This window comes from Oncorhynchus keta, chromosome 30, assembly GCF_023373465.1.
Source record: "Oncorhynchus keta strain PuntledgeMale-10-30-2019 chromosome 30, Oket_V2, whole genome shotgun sequence".
Lineage (NCBI taxonomy): Eukaryota > Metazoa > Chordata > Actinopteri > Salmoniformes > Salmonidae > Oncorhynchus > Oncorhynchus keta.
The window spans coordinates 12,251,966-12,270,936 of record NC_068450.1 but is presented as its reverse complement, the minus strand read 5'-3'; the positions used below and the strand labels follow the sequence as shown (position 1 = coordinate 12,270,936).

At 43.8% G+C, this 18,971-nt stretch overlaps 1 pseudogene; it reads right to left on the bottom strand.

Moving 5' to 3' along the window:
* LOC127913897 (glutamate receptor 3-like) overlaps positions 1-18,971 on the bottom strand; it is a 267,990-nt pseudogene that overhangs the window by 68,271 nt on the left and 180,748 nt on the right.

Sequence of the window (18,971 nt, the reverse complement as noted above, 5' to 3'; positions counted from 1 at the left end):
CTACAGAGGGTAGTGCATACGGCCCAGTATATCACTGCTTCCTGCCATCCATGACATCTATGCCAGGCGGTGTCAGAGAAGGTCCTGAAAAGCCATAAGACTCCTGAACATCTAATCAAAAGGCTACCCAGACTATTTACACCCCCCTTTACACCGCTGCTACTCTCTGTTGTTATCATCCATGCATAGTCACTTTTCAACTATGCATTCCCCTCTCTCTGCTGGGATTATCTGCCTTAAACCCTATTACAGGGGCTGAGTCACTGGCTTACTGGTGCTCTTCCCATGCCGTCCCTAGGAGGGCTGCGGTATCCGGTGTCCTGTGGGAATTTAAGTATGCTCTCTCTAATTCTCTCTAATGACTTAGGACCATGCTTCAGGACTACCTGGCCTGATGACTCTTTGCTTTTCCCCAGTCCACCTGGTCGTGCTGCTGCTCCAGTTGCTCATTAATTACTTGTTACTTTTATTTCTTATTCTTATTTGAACTGCATTGGTGTTTTCGGGGCTCTTAAGTAATTCACTGTATGGTCTACACCTGTTGTATTCTACACATGTGACTAATACAATTTGATTTGATTTGCCATTTACAGCCCCCTGAATATTTTTGCATTCGGGGAGGGAAAATAATATAAAATAATGAGCAAATATGGTAAAATAGTGGCGTGAAAGGAATAATTCAACACAGCCGTCAACACTGCTGCCAGGAAATCAAAACTATCTCCTTCCTGTCAAAACAACCCACTGGAAGCTCTACACAGAACCAGCCCTCAGAGGAACAAAACAGAATAGATTCAATAAATATATATATTCAACACAGAACCAGCCCTCAGAGGAACAAAACAAAATAGATTCAATAAATATATATATTCAACACAGAACCAGCCCTCAGAGGAACAAAACAAAATAGATTCAATAAATATATATATTCAACACAGAACCAGCCCTCAGAGGAACAAAACAGAATAGATTCAATAAATATATATATTCAACACAGAACCAGCCCTCAGAGGAACAAAACAAAATAGATTCAATAAATATATATATTCAACACAGAACCAGCCCTCAGAAGAACAAAACAAAATAGATTCAAATATATATATATAGTGCATTCGAAAATTATTCAGTGTCCCTCAGTGATTATTCATGTCCCTCAGTGACATGAATCAGTATATTTCATACCTTCAGAACCTAACACACTTATTCTAAAATGGATACAATTTTTCCCCCCCTCATAACTATACCCCAGAATGACAAAGCAAAAACAGGTTTTTAGAAATAATTGCAAAAATAAATAAAAACTGAAATATTACATTTACGTAAGTATTCAGACCCTTTACTCAGTACTTTGTTAAAGCACCTTTGGCAGCGATTACAGCCTCAAGTCTTCTTGGGTATGATGCTATAAGCTTGGCACATTTGTATTTGGGGAGTGTCTCCCATTCTTCTCTGCAGAACCTCTCTAGCTGTCAGGTTGGATGGGGAGCGTTGCTACACAGCTATTTTCAGGTCTCTCCAGAGATGTTTGATCAGGTTCAAGTCCTGGCTCTAGCTGGGCCACTCAAGGACATTCAGAGACTTGTCCCGAAGCCACTCCTGTGTCGTTTTGGCTGTGTGCTCAGTCTTGTTGTCCTGTTGGTAGGTGAACCTTTGCCCCAGTCTGAGGTCCTGAGTGCTCTGGAGCAGGTTTTCATCAAGGATCCCTCTGTACTTTGCTCCGTTCATCTTTCCCTTGATCCTGACTAGTCTCCCAGTCCCGGCCGCTAAAAAACATCCCCACAGCATGATGCTGCCACCACCATGCTTCACCGTAGGGATCGTGCCAGGTTTCCTCCAGACGTGACACTTGGCATTCAGGTCAAAGCCTTCAATCTTGGTTTCATCAGACCAGAAAATCTTGTTTCTCATGGGTAGAGAGTCCTTTAGGTGCCTTTTGGCAAACTCCAAGCAGGCTGTCATGTACCTTTTACTGAGGAGTGACTTCCTTCTGGCCGCTCTACCATAAAGGCCTGATTGGTGGAGTGCTGCAGAGATGGTTGTCTTTCTGGAAGGTTCTCCAATCTCCACAGAGTAACTCCGGAGCTTTGTCAGAGTGACCATCGGGTTCTTGGTCACCTCCCTGACCAAGGCCCTTCTCCCCCGATTAATCTGTTTGGCCAGTTGGCCAGCTCTAGCAAGAGTCTTGGTGGTTTCATACTTCTTTCATGTAAGAATGATGTAGGCCACTGTGTTCTTGCTGACCTGCAATACTGCAGAAATGTTTTGGTACCCTTCCCCAGAGCTGTGCCTCGACACAATCCTGTATCTGAGCTCTACGGACAATTCCTTAGACCTCATGACTTGGTTTTTGCTCCGACATGCACTGCCAACTGTGGAACCTTATATAGACAGGAGTGTGCCTTTCCAATTAATGCCCAATCAATTGAATTTACCACAGGTGGACTCCAATAAAGTTATAGAAACATCTCAAGGATGATCAATGGAAACAGTATACCCCTGAGCTCAATTTGGAGTCTCATAGCAAAGGGTCTGAATACTTGTGTATATAAGGTAATTATATTTTTTATTTTATTTTAATTATTTTTTTTAATCAAAAAAACTATTTTCACTTTGTCATTATGGGGTATTTTTGTGTAGATTGATGTGGAAACACGTTCATTTAATTAATTTTAGAAGACTGTAACGTAACAAAATATGGAGAAAGTCAAGGGGTCTGAATACTTTCCGAAAGGTCTGCGTATATTATCGTTCTTATCCTCTCTCAGATGTGCTTTATTTTGCTTTGTCCTTGATAAGCCATTACAGTATTATGAACACCATCATCGTCATCATCATCTCCTCCTCCTCCTCCTCCTCCTATCCCAGATTGTCATTGAACCATTTACTTGATGAGGACGGACAAGACAGGTTCTACTTACGTACGGATGGCGGATGTTGGTTTGTATGTGTTTTCTATTAGATGGAGTCACAACTCAACCATTTACCCACTTACTCATGTATCATATAATACCAATATTGTGATGTCACTGCTACGACAGGCCACTGAAGTATGAGAAATCTAAATGCTTTGTCACCCACACGGATACAGTTGAAACACTCTCTTCTCCTTACAGAGGGATCGACTGTTTCAACGTGTAGTGAGTGGATGCAAAGCAAACACAAAAAAGATGTGGTTCTGCTCAGCCCAGGACAGACTGTATCAACCGGTTAGGCATCAACACCGCCGCTCACGGCCCTGACTGGCAGAATACGTTGTGGTGAACACATTTCAAAGTTGCCATGGAAAGTGTACCATAATAGTAGTGACCACAATCGTTCGGTTTTCCACAGAAGAAGACTCGTTGGCGACCACCTGTTGTTCTAACACATTTACTAATCGCTGGTACTCGTTCCAGTAGCCAATCTGAAACAGAGAAAACACAGGTTAGCATAGCAACCATAGAATTAGAATGAGTTCTATTGTTCACATTCCATTTCTGTTAGCAACAGAACCCCCCCACTATCGGTGTATAAACAGTCAAGTGGAACATTTCAGTAACACATTATAAATGCTTATATGTTCTTATAGCAGGTACAAGCAAATACCTATTCACATTAAGAAGTGTTCAATCTACCCACTAATAAAACCAGCCTTATAGATTACTGGAGGTGAAGCCTAAATCTACTGTCATTCCTTATAGATTACTGGAGGTGGGGCCTAAATCTACTGTCATTCCTTATAGATTACTGGAGGTGAAGCCTAAATCTACTGTCATTCCTTATAGATTACTGGAGGTGAAGCCTAAATCTACTGTCATTCCTTATAGATTACTGGAGGTGAGGCCTAAATCTACTGTCATTCCTTATAGATTACTGGAGGTGAGGCCTAAATCTACTGTCATCCCTTATAGATTACTGGAGGTGAGGCCTAAATCTACTGTCATTCCTTATAGATTACTGGAGGTGAGGCCTAAATCTACTGTCATTCCTTATAGATTACTGGAGGTGAGGCCTAAATCTACTGTCATTCCTTATAGATTACTGGAGGTGAAGCCTAAATCTACTGTCATTCCTTATAGATTACTGGAGGTGAGGCCTAAATCTACTGTCATTCCTTATAGATTACTGGAGGTGAGGCCTAAATCTACTGTCATTCCTTATAGATTACTGGAGGTGAAGCCTAAATCTACTGTCATTCCTTATAGATTACTGGAGGTGAGCCTAAATCTACTGTCATTCCTTATAGATTACAGGAGGTGAAGCCTAAATCTACTGTCATTCCTTATAGATTACTGGAGGTGAAGCCTAAATCTACTGTCATTCCTTATAGATTACTGGAGGTGAAGCCTAAATCTACTGTCATTCCTTATAGATTACTGGAGGTGAAGCCTAAATCTACTGTCATTCCTTATAGATTACTGGAGGTGAGGCCTAAATCTACTGTCATTCCTTATAGATTACTGGAGGTGAAGCCTAAATCTACTGTCATTCCTTATAGATTACTGGAGGTGAAGCCTAAATCTACTGTCATTCCTTATAGATTACTAGAGGTGAAGCCTAAATCTACTGTCATTCCTTATAGATTACTGGAGGTGAGGCCTAAATCTACTGTCATTCCTTATAGATTACTGGAGGTGAAGCCTAAATCTACTGTCATTCCTTATAGATTACTGGAGGTGAAGCCTAAATCTACTGTCATTCCTTATAGATTACTGGAGGTGAAGCCTAAATCTACTGTCATTCCTTATAGATTACTGGAGGTGAGGCCTAAATCTACTGACATTCCTTATAGATTACTGGAGGTGAAGCGTAAATATACTGTCATTCCTTATAGATTACTGGAGGTGAAGCCTAAATCTACTGTCATTCCTTATAGATTACTGGAGGTGAAGCCTAAATCTACTGTCATTCCTTATAGATTACTGGAGGTGAAGCCTAAATCTACTGTCATTCCTTATAGATTACTGGAGGTGAAGCCTAAATCTACTGTCATTCCTTATAGATTACTGGAGGTGAAGCCTAAATCTACTGTCATTCCTTATAGATTACTGGAGGTGAAGCCTAAATCTACTGTCATTCCTTATAGATTACTGGAGGTGAAGCCTAAATCTACTGTCATTCCTTATAGATTACTGGAGGTGAGGCCTAAATCTACTGACATTCCTTATAGATTACTAAAGGTGAGGCCTAAATCTACTGTCATTCCTTATAGATTACTGGAGGTGAGGCCTAAATCTACTGTCATTCCTTATAGATTACTAGAGATGAGGCCTAAATCTACTGTCATTCCTCATAGATTACTAAAGTTGAGGCCTAAATCTACTGTCATTCCTTATAGATTACTAAAGGTGAGGCCTAAATCTACTGTCATTCCTTATAGATTACTAAAGGTGAGGCCTAAATCTACTGTCATTCCTTATAGATTACTAAAGCTGAGGCCTAAATCTACTGTCATTCCTTATAGATTACTAAAACTGAGGCCTAAATCTACTGTCATTCCTTATAGATTACTAAAGGTGAGGCCTAAATCTACTGTCATTCCTTATAGATTACTAAAGGTGAGGCCTAAATCTACTGTCATTCCTTATAGATTACTAGAGGTGAGGCCTAAATCTACTGTCATTCATTATAGATTACTAGAGGTGAGGCCTAAATCTACTGTCATTCATTATAGATTACTAGAGGTGAGGCCTAAATCTACTGTCATTCCTTATAGATTACTAGAGGTGAGGCCTAAATCTACTTTAATTCCTTATAGATTACTAAAGGTGAGGGCTAAATCTATGGGAGGACCTTGGCTTTACTTCAGGATAGGCTAGTGACCAATGATACAGGTGGGAGACCTAGTGGTTGGTGTACAGGTAGGAGATATACTGGTTGGTGTACAGGTAGTAGATATACTGGTTGGTGTACAAGTAGGAGATCTATCTACTGGTTGGTGTACAGGTAGGAGACCTACTGGTTGGTGTACAGGTAGGAGACCTACTGGTTTGTGTACAGGTAGGAGATACACTGGTTGGTGTACAGGTAGGAGATCGACTGGTTGGTGTACAGGTAGGAGACCTACTGGATGGTGTACAGGTAGGCGACCTACTGGTTGGTAACCAGCTGAATGATTTTCTATGTAGTGCACTACATTTGACCAGGGCCCATAGGGTCTTCCTCTATGACCTGTCAGTGTCTGTCTGGTCCTGTCACCCTCCCCCTCCCCTCTCTCCTCTATGACCTGTCAGTGTCTGTCTGGGCCTGTCACCCCCCTCTCTCCTCTATGACCTGTCAGTGTCTGTCGGGAGTCTGGGTTTTCATGGTCAGGATCCAAAGTGTCTCTCTCTCTGATACTCTCTTACTTTGTCTGCCTATCTGTATCTCTATCTCACTGTCTCTATCTCTGTCTCTCTCGGTCTCTTTCTCCCTCTCTGTCTATCTCCCTCCCTTCCTCTCTGTCTGTGAGGGGTTAGACACCAGGGCTGTGGGGTGTTAATTGGAGGAGTATAGTGTCTGGAAGGCAGTCAGTCAGATCCCACGTCACATCAGAAAAGACATACACTGCTTCAGATAATGGGTATATAAGGTGTGCAAATACAGTCTGTTAAAACTAAGAGGCTTTAACCAGAGTTATTTCACATTGGACCCTTAGGGCTCTTAGGGCTCATGGGGCTCTGATCAAAAGTAGTGCACTATGTGAGGAATATGGTGCCATTTGGGATGCGGGCATGTGACCATTCTGTAGTCTCCATTGTTGGAATGTGAAGAGGATACTTTTTGAGAATGTCAGGAGAGTTTTGATGGAGATATTCTCATCTCCTCTTGTGAATACTAGATATTATTGTTTCAACAGTCAGAGAGCCTGTAGTGGAGATAACAGATTGATTCTATAGGAGCTGGGGGCTTTCAGTAGGGAGCAGTTGGGAACGGAGCTGGTGCTGTTGGGCTTGTAGCAGTCATCACTCTGAGTGAAGCTACACAACCTGGAGGAAAGCAATCAGACTCTCTGGTCTCTACTAACCATCCTGACAGGCTGATGTCTGGGTCTCTGTCTGAAGAAGCAGGCTTCACTCCAACCCACTCAAACAAACGCTATGGAAACAATTAGTTTTTTTATCCTCGATAATTCATAATGTCGGCAATGTCTCCAGTTGGAGCAGTATACAACTTTTAAATATCAATCAATCAAACACCTACACACCAGGAAGTGATCTAAGCTCACAGTCATCTAACACTGTCAAGGGTTGGATCCGGTTCAGGGAACAGAACCGAAAACTGGAAAATAACTAAATTATTTGACGAACTGAATCCGAAGAAGAAACGAAAGTGATCTATACTGTTCCAGAAGAACATACTGTTCTTACACTGTTCCAGAAGAACATACTGTTATTAATACTGTTCCAGAATAACATACTGTTATTAATACTGTTCCAGAAGAACATACTGTTCTTATACTGTTCCAGAAGAACATACTGTTATTAATACTGTTCCAGAAGAACATACTGTTCTATACTGTTCCAGAAGAACATACTGTTCTATACTGTTCCAGAAGAACATACTGTTCTATACTGTTCCAGAAGAACATACTGTTCTATACTGTTCCAGAAGAACATACTGTTCTTATACTGTTCAAGAAGAACATACTGTTCTTATACTGTTCCAGAAGAACATACTGTTCTATACTGTTCCAGAAGAACATACTGTTCTTATACTGTTCCAGAAGAACATACTGTTCTATACTGTTCCAGAAGAACATACTGTTCTTATACTGTTCCAGAAGAACATACTGTTCTATACTGTTCCAGAAGAACATACTGTTCTTATACTGTTCCAGAAGAACATACTGTTCTATACTGTTCCAGAAGAACATACTGTTCTATACTGTTCCAGTAGAACATACTGTTCTATACTGTTCCAGAAGAACATACTGTTCTAGTAGAACATACTGTTCTTATACTGTTCCAGAAGAACATACTGTCCTATACTGTTCCAGAAGAACATACTGTTCTATACTGTTCCAGAAGAACATACTATTCTATACTGTTCCAGAAGAACATACTGTTCTATACTGTTCCAGAAGAACATACTGTTCTTATACTGTTCTATACTGTTCCAGAAGAACATACTGTTCTTATACTGTTCCAGAAGAACATACTGTTCTTATACTGTTCCAGAAGAACATACTGTTCTTATACTGTTCCAGAAGAACATACTGTTCTATACTGTTCCAGAAGAACATACTGTTCTATACTGTTCCAGAAGAACATACTGTTCTTATACTGTTCTATACTGTTCCAGAAGAACATACTGTTCTTATACTGTTCCAGAAGAACATACTGTTCTTATACTGTTCCAGAAGAACATACTGTTCTATACTGTTCCAGAAGAACATACTGTTCTTATACTGTTCCAGAAGAACATACTGTTCTTATACTGTTCTATACTGTTCCAGAAGAACATACTGTTCTTATACTGTTCTATACTGTTCCAGAAGAACATACTGTTCTTATACTGTTCCAGAAGAACATACTGTTCTTATACTGTTCCAGAAGAACATACTGTTCTTATACTGTTCCAGAAGAACATACTGTTCTTATACTGTTCCAGAAGAACATACTGTTCTATACTGTTCCAGAAGAACATACTGTTCTATACTGTTCCAGAAGAACATACTGTTCTATACTGTTCCAGAAGAACATACTGTTCTTATACTGTTCCAGAAGAACATACTGTTCTATACTGTTCCAGAAGAACATACTGTTCTTATACTGTTCCAGAAGAACATACTGTTCTATACTGTTCCAGAAGAACATACTGTTCTATACTGTTCCAGAAGAAATAAAACTGTTATTTTAAAAGCATTGAAAATGGAAAATGATGTTATTTTTAGTTCTGGGCATTTTCTTCCAGTCCCACAAAAATCTAAACAAAGTGCCTATGCAAAGTCCTCACTCTGTCACTCAGAAACGTATTCTGGCGTCTGACTGCCACCTGTAAATCTTTACCAGTTGGTGTAGACAACCTGCCCTCCCCTCTGATGCATGGGTTACTGTAGCCCCTCCCCTCTGATGCATGGGTTACTGTAGCCCCTCCCCTCTGATGCATGGGTTACTGTAGCCCCTCCCCTCTGATGCATGGGTTACTGTAGCCCCTCCCCTCTGATGCATGGGTTACTGTAGCCCCTCCCCTCTGATGCATGGGTTACTGTAGCCCCTCCCCTCTGATGCATGGGTTACTGTAGCCCCTCCTCTGATGCATGGGTTACTGTAGCCCCTCCCTCTGATGCATGGGTTACTGTAGCCCCTCCCCTCTGATGCATGGGTTACTGTAGCCCCTCCCCTCTGATGCATGGGTTACTGTAGCCCCTCCCCTCTGATGCATGGGTTACTGTAGCCCCTCCCCTCTGATGCATGGGTTACTGTAGCCCCTCCCCTCTGATGCATGGGTTACTGTAGCCCCTCGCCTCTGATGCATGGGTTACTGTAGCCCCTCCCCTCTGATGCATGGGTTACTGTAGCCCCTCCCCTCTGATACATGGGTTACTGTAGCCCCTCCCCTCTGATGCATGGGTTACTGTAGCCCCTCCCCTCTGATGCATGGGTTACTGTAGCCCCTCCCCTCTGATACATGGGTTACTGTAGCCCCTCCCCTCTGATGCATGGGTTACTGTAGCCCCTCCCCTCTGATGCATGGGTTACTGTAGCCCCTCCCCTCTGATGCATGGGTTACTGCAGCCCCTCCCCTCTGATACATGGGTTACTGTAGCCCCTCCCCTCTGATGCATGGGTTACTGTAGCCCCTCCCCTCTGATGCATGGGTTACTGTAGCCCCTCGCCTCTGATGCATGGGTTACTGTAGCCCCTCCCCTCTGATGCATGGGTTACTGTAGCCCCTCCCCTCTGATGCATGGGTTACTGCAGCCCCTCCCCTCTGATACATGGGTTACTGCAGCCCCTCCCCTCTGATACATGGGTTACTGCAGCCTACTGATGACGTTGCAAGAGTGATTCAGAAATTAGGAAGAGATGTTTAATTGCAGATGTTTAATTAACTTGATAGTTTTTCAACGCTCTCTCCTCACCCGCAGTTGAATCTGACGCCCTACCCTGTGACTGGCAGCACAGTCTGTGTGTTTGTCTTCCATTATGATTAAATCGTGCTGTTACGGCAAAATATAATGTGCTCTTAACGACTTTCCTATACAGATTAAATCTCTTACCCGCTACATAGCAAGCTGCTCTATCCACACTGATTGGTGAAGTCATTTCATGAGCTAATTGTAAAAAAAAAGGAACAGAAATTACCATCTAAACCAATACCGCGTTGTTTAAAAAAAGAACTGGACCGGAACTTTATTTTGCTGGTCGGAACAGTTGAACAGAACCAAATGAAGAGTGGTTCTGCTCAGAACTGAACAATTGGAAAATAATTTTGGTTCCAACCTCTGGTTCCTACAGACATTTGTAGAAGTCCTCCGTCTGTCATGTAGGAGAACTTGTATCGAGGGCATGTTTGTCATAATTCATAAACAATGAGAGGAAGAAGTAATGAACTAAACCATAATGTCTGACTGATAGTTACCCTGTTCTGATGGAGACAACAATTTCTCAATTATTTGAGATAGCTGAGTCGGTATGGGGTTATAGAGAGCGCTGTGTGTGTGTGTGTGTGTGTGTGTGTGTGTGTGTGTGTGTGTGTGTGTGTGTGTGTGTGTGTGTGTGTGTGTGTGTGTGTGTGTGTGTGTGTGTGTGTGTGACTGCACCTTTTTCGGCCCCCCTGTTCTCATCTCATAGACGTCTATAGTGTAGTTGGACCTCCGGCCATAGCTGTCAAACTGGATGTTCCCCGTCATCCCCTGAACCTGGACCTGCACCGCGGGACAGTAACACACAGGGACAGTAATTGAACCTGGACCTGCACCGCGGGACAGTAACACACAGGGACAGTAATTGAACCTGGACCTGCACCGCGGGACAGTAACACACAGGGACAGTAATTGAACCTGGACCTGCACCTCGGGACAGTAACACACAGGGACAGTAACACACAGGGACAGTAATTGAACCTGGACCTGCACCGCGGGACAGTAACACACAGGGACAGTAATACACAGGGACAGTAACTGAACCTGGACCTGCACCGCGAGACAGTAACACACAGGGACAGTAACACACAGGGACAGTAATACACAGGGACAGTAACACACAGGGACAGTAACACACAGGGACAGTAACACACAGGGACAGTAATTGAACCTGGACCTGCACCGCAGGACAGTAACACACAGGGACAGTAACACACAGGGACAGTAACACACAGGGACAGTAACACACAGGGACAGTAATTGTACCTGGACCTGCACTGCGGGACAGTAACACACAGGGACAGTAACACACAGGGACAGTAACATACAGGGACAGTAACACACAGGGACAGTAATTGTACCTGGACCTGCACTGCGGGACAGTAACACACAGGGACAGTAACATACAGGGACAGTAACACACAGGGACAGTAATTGTACCTGGACCTGCACTGCGGGACAGTAACACACAGGGACAGTAACACACAGGGACAGTAACATACAGGGACAGTAACACACAGGGACAGTAATTGTACCTGGACCTGCACTGCGGGACAGTAACACACAGGGACAGTAACACACAGGGACAGTAACACACAGGGACAGTAACACACAGGGACAGTAACACACAGGGACAGTAACACACAGGGACAGTAACACACAGGGACAGTAACACACAGGGACAGTAACATACAGGGACAGTAACACACAGGGACAGTAATTGTACCTGGACCTGCACTGCGGGACAGTAACACACAGGGACAGTAACACACAGGGACAGTAACACACAGGGACAGTAACATACAGGGACAGTAACACACAGGGACAGTAATTGTACCTGGACCTGCACTGCGGGACAGTAACACACAGGGACAGTAACATACAGGGACAGTAACACACAGGGACAGTAATTGTACCTGGACCTGCACTGCGGGACAGTAACACACAGGGACAGTAACACACAGGGACAGTAACACACAGGGACAGTAACACACAGGGACAGTAACATACAGGGACAGTAACACACAGGGACAGTAACACACAGGGACAGTAACACACAGGGACAGTAACATACAGGGACAGTAACACACAGGGACAGTAATTGTACCTGGACCTGCACTGCGGGACAGTAACACACAGGGACAGTAACACACAGGGACAGTAACATACAGGGACAGTAACACACAGGGACAGTAATTGTACCTGGACCTGCACTGCGGGACAGTAACACACAGGGACAGTAACACACAGGGACAGTAACACACAGGGACAGTAACATACAGGGACAGTAACACACAGGGACAGTAACACACAGGGACAGTAACACACAGGGACAGTAACACACAGGGACAGTAATATACAGGGACAGTAACACATAGGGACAGTAATTGTACCTGGACCTGCACTGCGGGACAGTAACACACAGGGACAGTAACACACAGGGACAGTAACACACAGGGACAGTAACATACAGGGACAGTAATTGTACCTGGACCTGCACTGCGGGACAGGGACAGTAACACACAGGGACAGTAACATACAGGGACAGTAACACATAGGGACAGTAATTGTACCTGGACCTGCACTGGGACAGGGACAGTAACACACAGGGACAGTAACACACAGGGACAGTAACACACAGGGACAGTAACACACAGGGACAGTAATTGTACCTGGACCTGCACTACAGTAACACACAGGGGGACAGTACAGGGACAGTAACACACAGGGACAGTAACACACAGGGACAGTAACATACAGGGACAGTAACACACAGGGACAGTAATTGTACCTGGACCTGCACTGCGGGACAGTAACACACAGGGACAGTAACACACAGGGACAGTAACACACAGGGACAGTAACTTACAGGGACAGTAACACACAGGGACATTAACACACAGGGACAGTAACACACAGGGACAGTAATATACAGGGACAGTAACACATAGGGACAGTAATTGTACCTGGACCTGCACTGCGGGACAGTAACACACAGGGACAGTAACACACAGGGACAGTAACACACAGGGACAGTAACATACAGGGACAGTAACACACAGGGACAGTAATTGTACCTGGACCTGCACTGCGGGACAGTAACACACAGGGACAGTAACACACAGGGACAGTAACATACTGTCCCTGGGGCGGCAGCGTAGCCTAGTGGTTAGAGCGTTGGACTAGTAACCGGAAGGTTGCGAGTTCAAACCCCCGAGCTGACAAGGTACAAATCTGTCGTTCTGCCCCTGAACAGGCTGTTCCCAGGCCGTCATTGAAAATAAGAATATGTTCTTAACTGACTTGCCTGGTTAAATAAAGGTAAAATAAAAATAAATAAAATAAATCAATACAGGGACAGTAACACACAGGGACAGTAATTGTACCTGGACCTGCACTGCGGGACAGTAACACACAGGGACAGTAACATACAGGGACAGTAACACACAGGGACAGTAATTGTACCTGGACCTGCACCGCGGGACAGTAACACACAGGGACAGTAACACACAGGGACAGTAACACACTGGGACAGTAACACACAGGGACAGTAACACACAGGGACAGTAACACACAGGGACAGTAACACACAGGGACAGTAACACACAGGGACAGTAACACACAGGGACAGTAACACACAGGGACAGTAACACACAGGGACAGTAACACACAGGGACAGTAACACACAGGGACAGTAACACACAGGGACAGTAACACACAGGGACAGTAACACACAGGGACAGTAAACACACAGGGACAGTAACACACAGGGACAGTAAACACACAGGGACAGTAATACACAGACGCAAAACACGCAGAACAACGTGTAATACAGGCTGCCAAGTTATTATCAAATGTGGAAAAAGCTGGTATTAGGAAATGGCAGGTATTCACATAGGCAGGGCCGTTGGCGATAATCAAATGATGGAACTGATAGGCTTTAATAAAAGATGTGGGTTTATGGTAATGAGAATGAGAGGCTCTTTGTATTTGAGAGAGATGAGCTGAGGGGGAGAGAATTTCACTGTGAGAGGTCTGTGTGAGGACATCTGGGAAGCAGAGGAGGAAATTTGTCTACTTCTATAGCTCTCCATCTCTCTCTCTGCCCTCTCTCTCTCTCTCTCTCTCTCTCTCTCTCTCTCTCTCTCTCTCTCTCTCTCTCTCTCTCTCTCTCTCTCTCTCTCTCTCTCTCTCTCTCTTCCCCCCTTTCTATCACTCTTTCTCTCTCTCTCTCTCTGCCCCCTCTTTCTATAGCTCTCTTTCTCTGTCCCTCTTTCTATAGCTCTCTCTGCCTCTCTTTCTATAGCTCTTCATCTCTCTCTCTGTCCCTCTTCCTTCCTTCCTTCCTTCCTTCCTTCCTTCCTTCCTTCCTTCCTTCCTTCCTTCCTTCCTTCCTTCCTTCCTTCCTTCCTTCCTTCCTTCCTTCCTGCCTGCCTGCCTGCCTTCCTGCCTTCCTGCCTTCCTTCCTTCCTGCCTTCCTGCCTTCCTTCCTTCCTTCCTTCCTTCCTTCCTTCGTCTCGTGTATCTCAATCTAACTCTTACCCACTCCATCTCTCTCACTAACACCCCCTCTTTCTCTCCCCCTCCCTACATACCTACCTCCTCTCTTTCCTCTCCACCTCCCTCCCCATCTGCCCCTCTTTCTGTCTCTCTCCCTCCTACCATTTTGAGAGCTCTCTCAATGTCGATGCCTTGGCTCCATGGTACGGCAGGGTTGGCCAGACAGTCTCCTGCGCCTCCTCGGCGTGACACGTCTACCCGTTGGCGCCGCAGGTACCGGAAGGCCTCTGCGATCACCAGGATGGCGTCGTGGGTCAGAGCTGACGTGTACTGCCGAGGACAGAGAGAGATCAGAGGGATCACGAGAGAAGAGAACACTGCAGCTGGCAAACAGTACATCATTAATTAAGAATTTAATTATTCCATTCATTATTTTATTAATTCAGGTATGAACAGGGGGACAAAGTAGAATATTCTGGGGATGGAAAACTGAAGAAGTCAAATCAAATCTAAAGTTATTTGTCACATGCGACCGAATACACCAGGTGTAGACCTTGTAAGTGCGCTGTGAAGATCTCTCTCTGCGGAGAGATTCACTGTAGAGTTGAAACACATCGATTTAACGATCCCACATGTTCATCCCAAACCGTACCTTGATTTGGAGAGAACTGGTCGTTCGGTAACCATCACCATGACTAAATGTAATAAGGCAACAGTAAACATGCCCCCCCCTCCCACAGGCCAATTAACCACACCATCTCACTCTCTCTATTTCTCTCTCTCTCCATTTCTCTCTCTCTCTCTCTCTCCATTTCTCTCTCTCTCCATTTCTCTCACTCTCTCTCTCCATTTCTCTCTCTCCATTTCTCTCTCTCCATTTCTCTCTCTCCATTTCTCTCACTCCATTTCTCTCACTCTCCATTTCTCTCACTCTCTCTCTCCATTTCTCTCACTCTCTCTCTCCATTTCTCTCACTCTCTCTCTCCATTTCTCTCACTCTCTCTCTCCATTTCACTCTCTCTCTCTTCTCACTCTCTCTCTCTCTCTCTCTCTCTCTCTCTCTCTCTCTCTCTCTCTCTCTCTCTCTCTCTCTCTCTCTCTCTCTCTCTCTCTCTCTCTCTCTCTCTCTCTCTCTCTCTCTCTCTCTCTCTCTCTCTCTCTCTCACCATCTCACTCTCTCACCATTGCACTCACTCTCTCACCCTCTCACCATCTCACTCTCTCTCACCATCTCTCTCCCACTCTCCCACTCACTCTCTCACCATCTCACCATCTCACCATTTCACTCTCTCACTCTCTCACCATTTCACTCTCTCACTCAATTCAATTCAAGGGGCTTGATTGGCATGGGAAACATATGTTAACTTTGCCAAAGCACGTGAGGTAGATAATATACAATATTCTCTCTCACTCTATCCCCATCTCTCTCTCACTAACTTTTTCACCGGTTATTTCTATTGGTTATTCACCATTCCTGGTGTCACTACTCTGGTTATTTGATTTGTATCTTATCTTTCTCTCTGCCTGGTTGGAAAATAACCCATAAACATTTCACTGTTAGTCTACACCTGTCTCCTGGACCATTTGAGGGACATATTTCATTTCATTCATTGGCTCCCACTCGGTGTAACTTTGGACGTGGCGGATCTCTATGTCACTGCATCATTCATCCATTCAAGGGCCACAGTGCTGCCAGAGATATCGCTTGTGACTTAACATATGAACGTGGGGGACAATTAAGTGTCATTTCAAATGCATTGATCATTGTTTAATTACATGTAAATTGAAATGCACGTGTCACGCTCTGACCTTAGTTCCTTTATTACTGTCTATCGATGTCAATATTCTGACCTTATTCTCTCGATGTCACGTCTGACCTTAGTTCCTTTATTACTGTCTATCGATGTCACGTCTGACCTTAGTTCCTTTATTACTGTCTATCGATGTCACGTTCTGACCTTAGTTCCTTTATTACTGTCTATCGATGTCACTCTGATCCTTTATTACTGTCATCTGTCACGTCTGACCTTAGTTCCTTTATCCCCATCTATCGATGTCACGTTCTGACCTTAGTTCCTTTATTACTGTCATCGATGTCACGTCTGACCTTAGTTCTCTATCCCCATTGTCACTTCTGACCTTAGTTCCTTTATTACTTCAATGTCAAGGGGCTTGATTGGCATGTTCCTTTATTACTGTCAAACCTTAGTTCCTTTATTACTGTCTATCGATGTCACGTCTGACCTTAGTTCCTTTATTACTGTCTAAAGCACGTGACCTTAGTTCCTTTATTACTGTCTATCGATGTCACTTCTGACCTTAGTTCCTTTATTACTGTCTATCGATGTCACGTTCTGACCTTAGTTCCTTTATTACTGTCCCATCTCTGACTCTTTATTACTGTCTATAACTTTTGTCACCGGTTATTTCCTTTGGTTATTCACGATGTCATGTTTCCTGGTGTCACTACGTCTATCGTTCCTTTGATTTGTATCTTATCGATTCACGTCTGACCTGTTCCTTTAAAATCTATCGATGTCACCCTGACCTTAGTTCATTTTACTGTTAGTCTACACCTGACCTTGTCCTGGAAGTGTTCTGATTTGTTCCTTTAGGTCTACGATGTTTGACCTTAGTTCATTCATACTGGCTCCCAATCGGTGTAACTTTGGTCACGTTCTGACCTTAGTTCCTTTATGTCAGGATGCATCATTCATCCAAGTACGTTCTGACCTTAGTTCCACAGTGCTGCCTGACCTTAGTTATTACTGTCTATCGATGTCACGTTCTGACCTTAACATATGAACGATGTCACGGACAATTACTGTCATTTCAAATGCATTGATCATTGTTTAATTACATGTCTAAATTGAAGTTCTATGCTAGTTCCTTTATTACTGTCTAACGACCTTAGTTCCTTTATTACTGTCTATCGATGTCACGTTCTGACCTTAGTTCCTTTATTACTGTCTATCGATGTCACGTTCTGACCTTAGTTCCTTTATTACTGTCTATCGATGTCACGTTCTGACCTTAGTTCCTTTATTACTGTCTATCGATGTCACGTTCTGACCTTAGTTCCTTTATTACTGTCTATCGATGTCACGTTCTGACCTTAGTTCCTTTATTACTGTCTATCGATGTCACGTTCTGACCTTAGTTCCTTTATTACTGTCTATCGATGTCACGTTCTGACCTTAGTTCCTTTATTACTGTCTATCGATGTCACGTTCTGACCTTAGTTCCTTTATTACTGTCTATCGATGTCACGTTCTGACCTTAGTTCCTTTATTACTGTCTATCGATGTCACGTTCTGACCTTAGTTCCTTTATTACTGTCTATCGATGTCACGTTCTGACCTTAGTTCCTTTATTACTGTCTATCGATGTCACGTTCTGACCTGAGTTCCTTTATTACTGTCTATCGATGTCACGTTCTGACCTTAGTTCCTTTATTACTGTCTATCGATGTCACGTTCTGACCTTAGTTCCTTTATTACTGTCTATCGATGTCACGTTCTGACCTTAGTTCCTTTATTACTGTCTATCGATGTCACGTTCTGACCTTAGTTCCTTTATTACTGTCTATCGATGTCACGTTCTGACCTTAGTTTCTTTATTACTGTCCATCGATGTCACGTTCTGACCTTAGTTCCTTTATTACTGTCTATCGATGTCACGTTCTGACCTTAGTTCCTTTATTACTGTCTATCGATGTCACGTTCTGACCTGAGTTCCTTTATTATGTCTTTGATCTGATCTGTCTCTCGATGTATTGATCATTGGGGAAGGAGAGAAATGGAAAAAAATAAAGAATGGGAGAGTGACATACTAAGAGGAGAAGGAGAGGAAAGGAGAGGAGAAGGAGAGGAGAAGCGAGAAGAGAGGAGAGGAGAAGGAGAGGAAAGGAGATGAGAAGAAGGGAGAAGAGAGGAGAAGAGTAGAGGAAAGGAGAGGAGAAGAAGGGAGAGGAGAAGAGAAGGAGAGGAGAGGAAAGGAAAGGAGAAGAACGGAGAAGAGAAGGAGAGGAAAGGAGTCGAGAAGAAGGGAGAAGAGAGGAGAAGGGAAGGAGAGGAAAGGAAAGGAGAAGAAGGGAGAAGAGAAGGAGAGGAAAGGAGTCGAGAAGTAGGTAGAATAGAGGAGAAGAGAAGGAGAGGAAAGGAGAGGAGAAGAAGGGAGAAGAGAGGACAAGAGAAGGAGAGGAAAGGAAAGGAGAAGAACGGAGAAGAGAAGAGAAGGAGAGGAGAAGAAGGGAGAAGAAAGGAGAAGAGAAGGAGAGGAAAGGAGAAGAGAAGGAGAGGAAAGGAGAAGATAGGAGAAGAGAAGGAGAAGAGTAGAGGAAAGGAGAGGAGAAGAAGGAGAGGAGAAGAGAAGGAGGAAAGGAAAGGGAGAGGAAAGGAGAGGAGAAGAAGGGAGAAGAGAG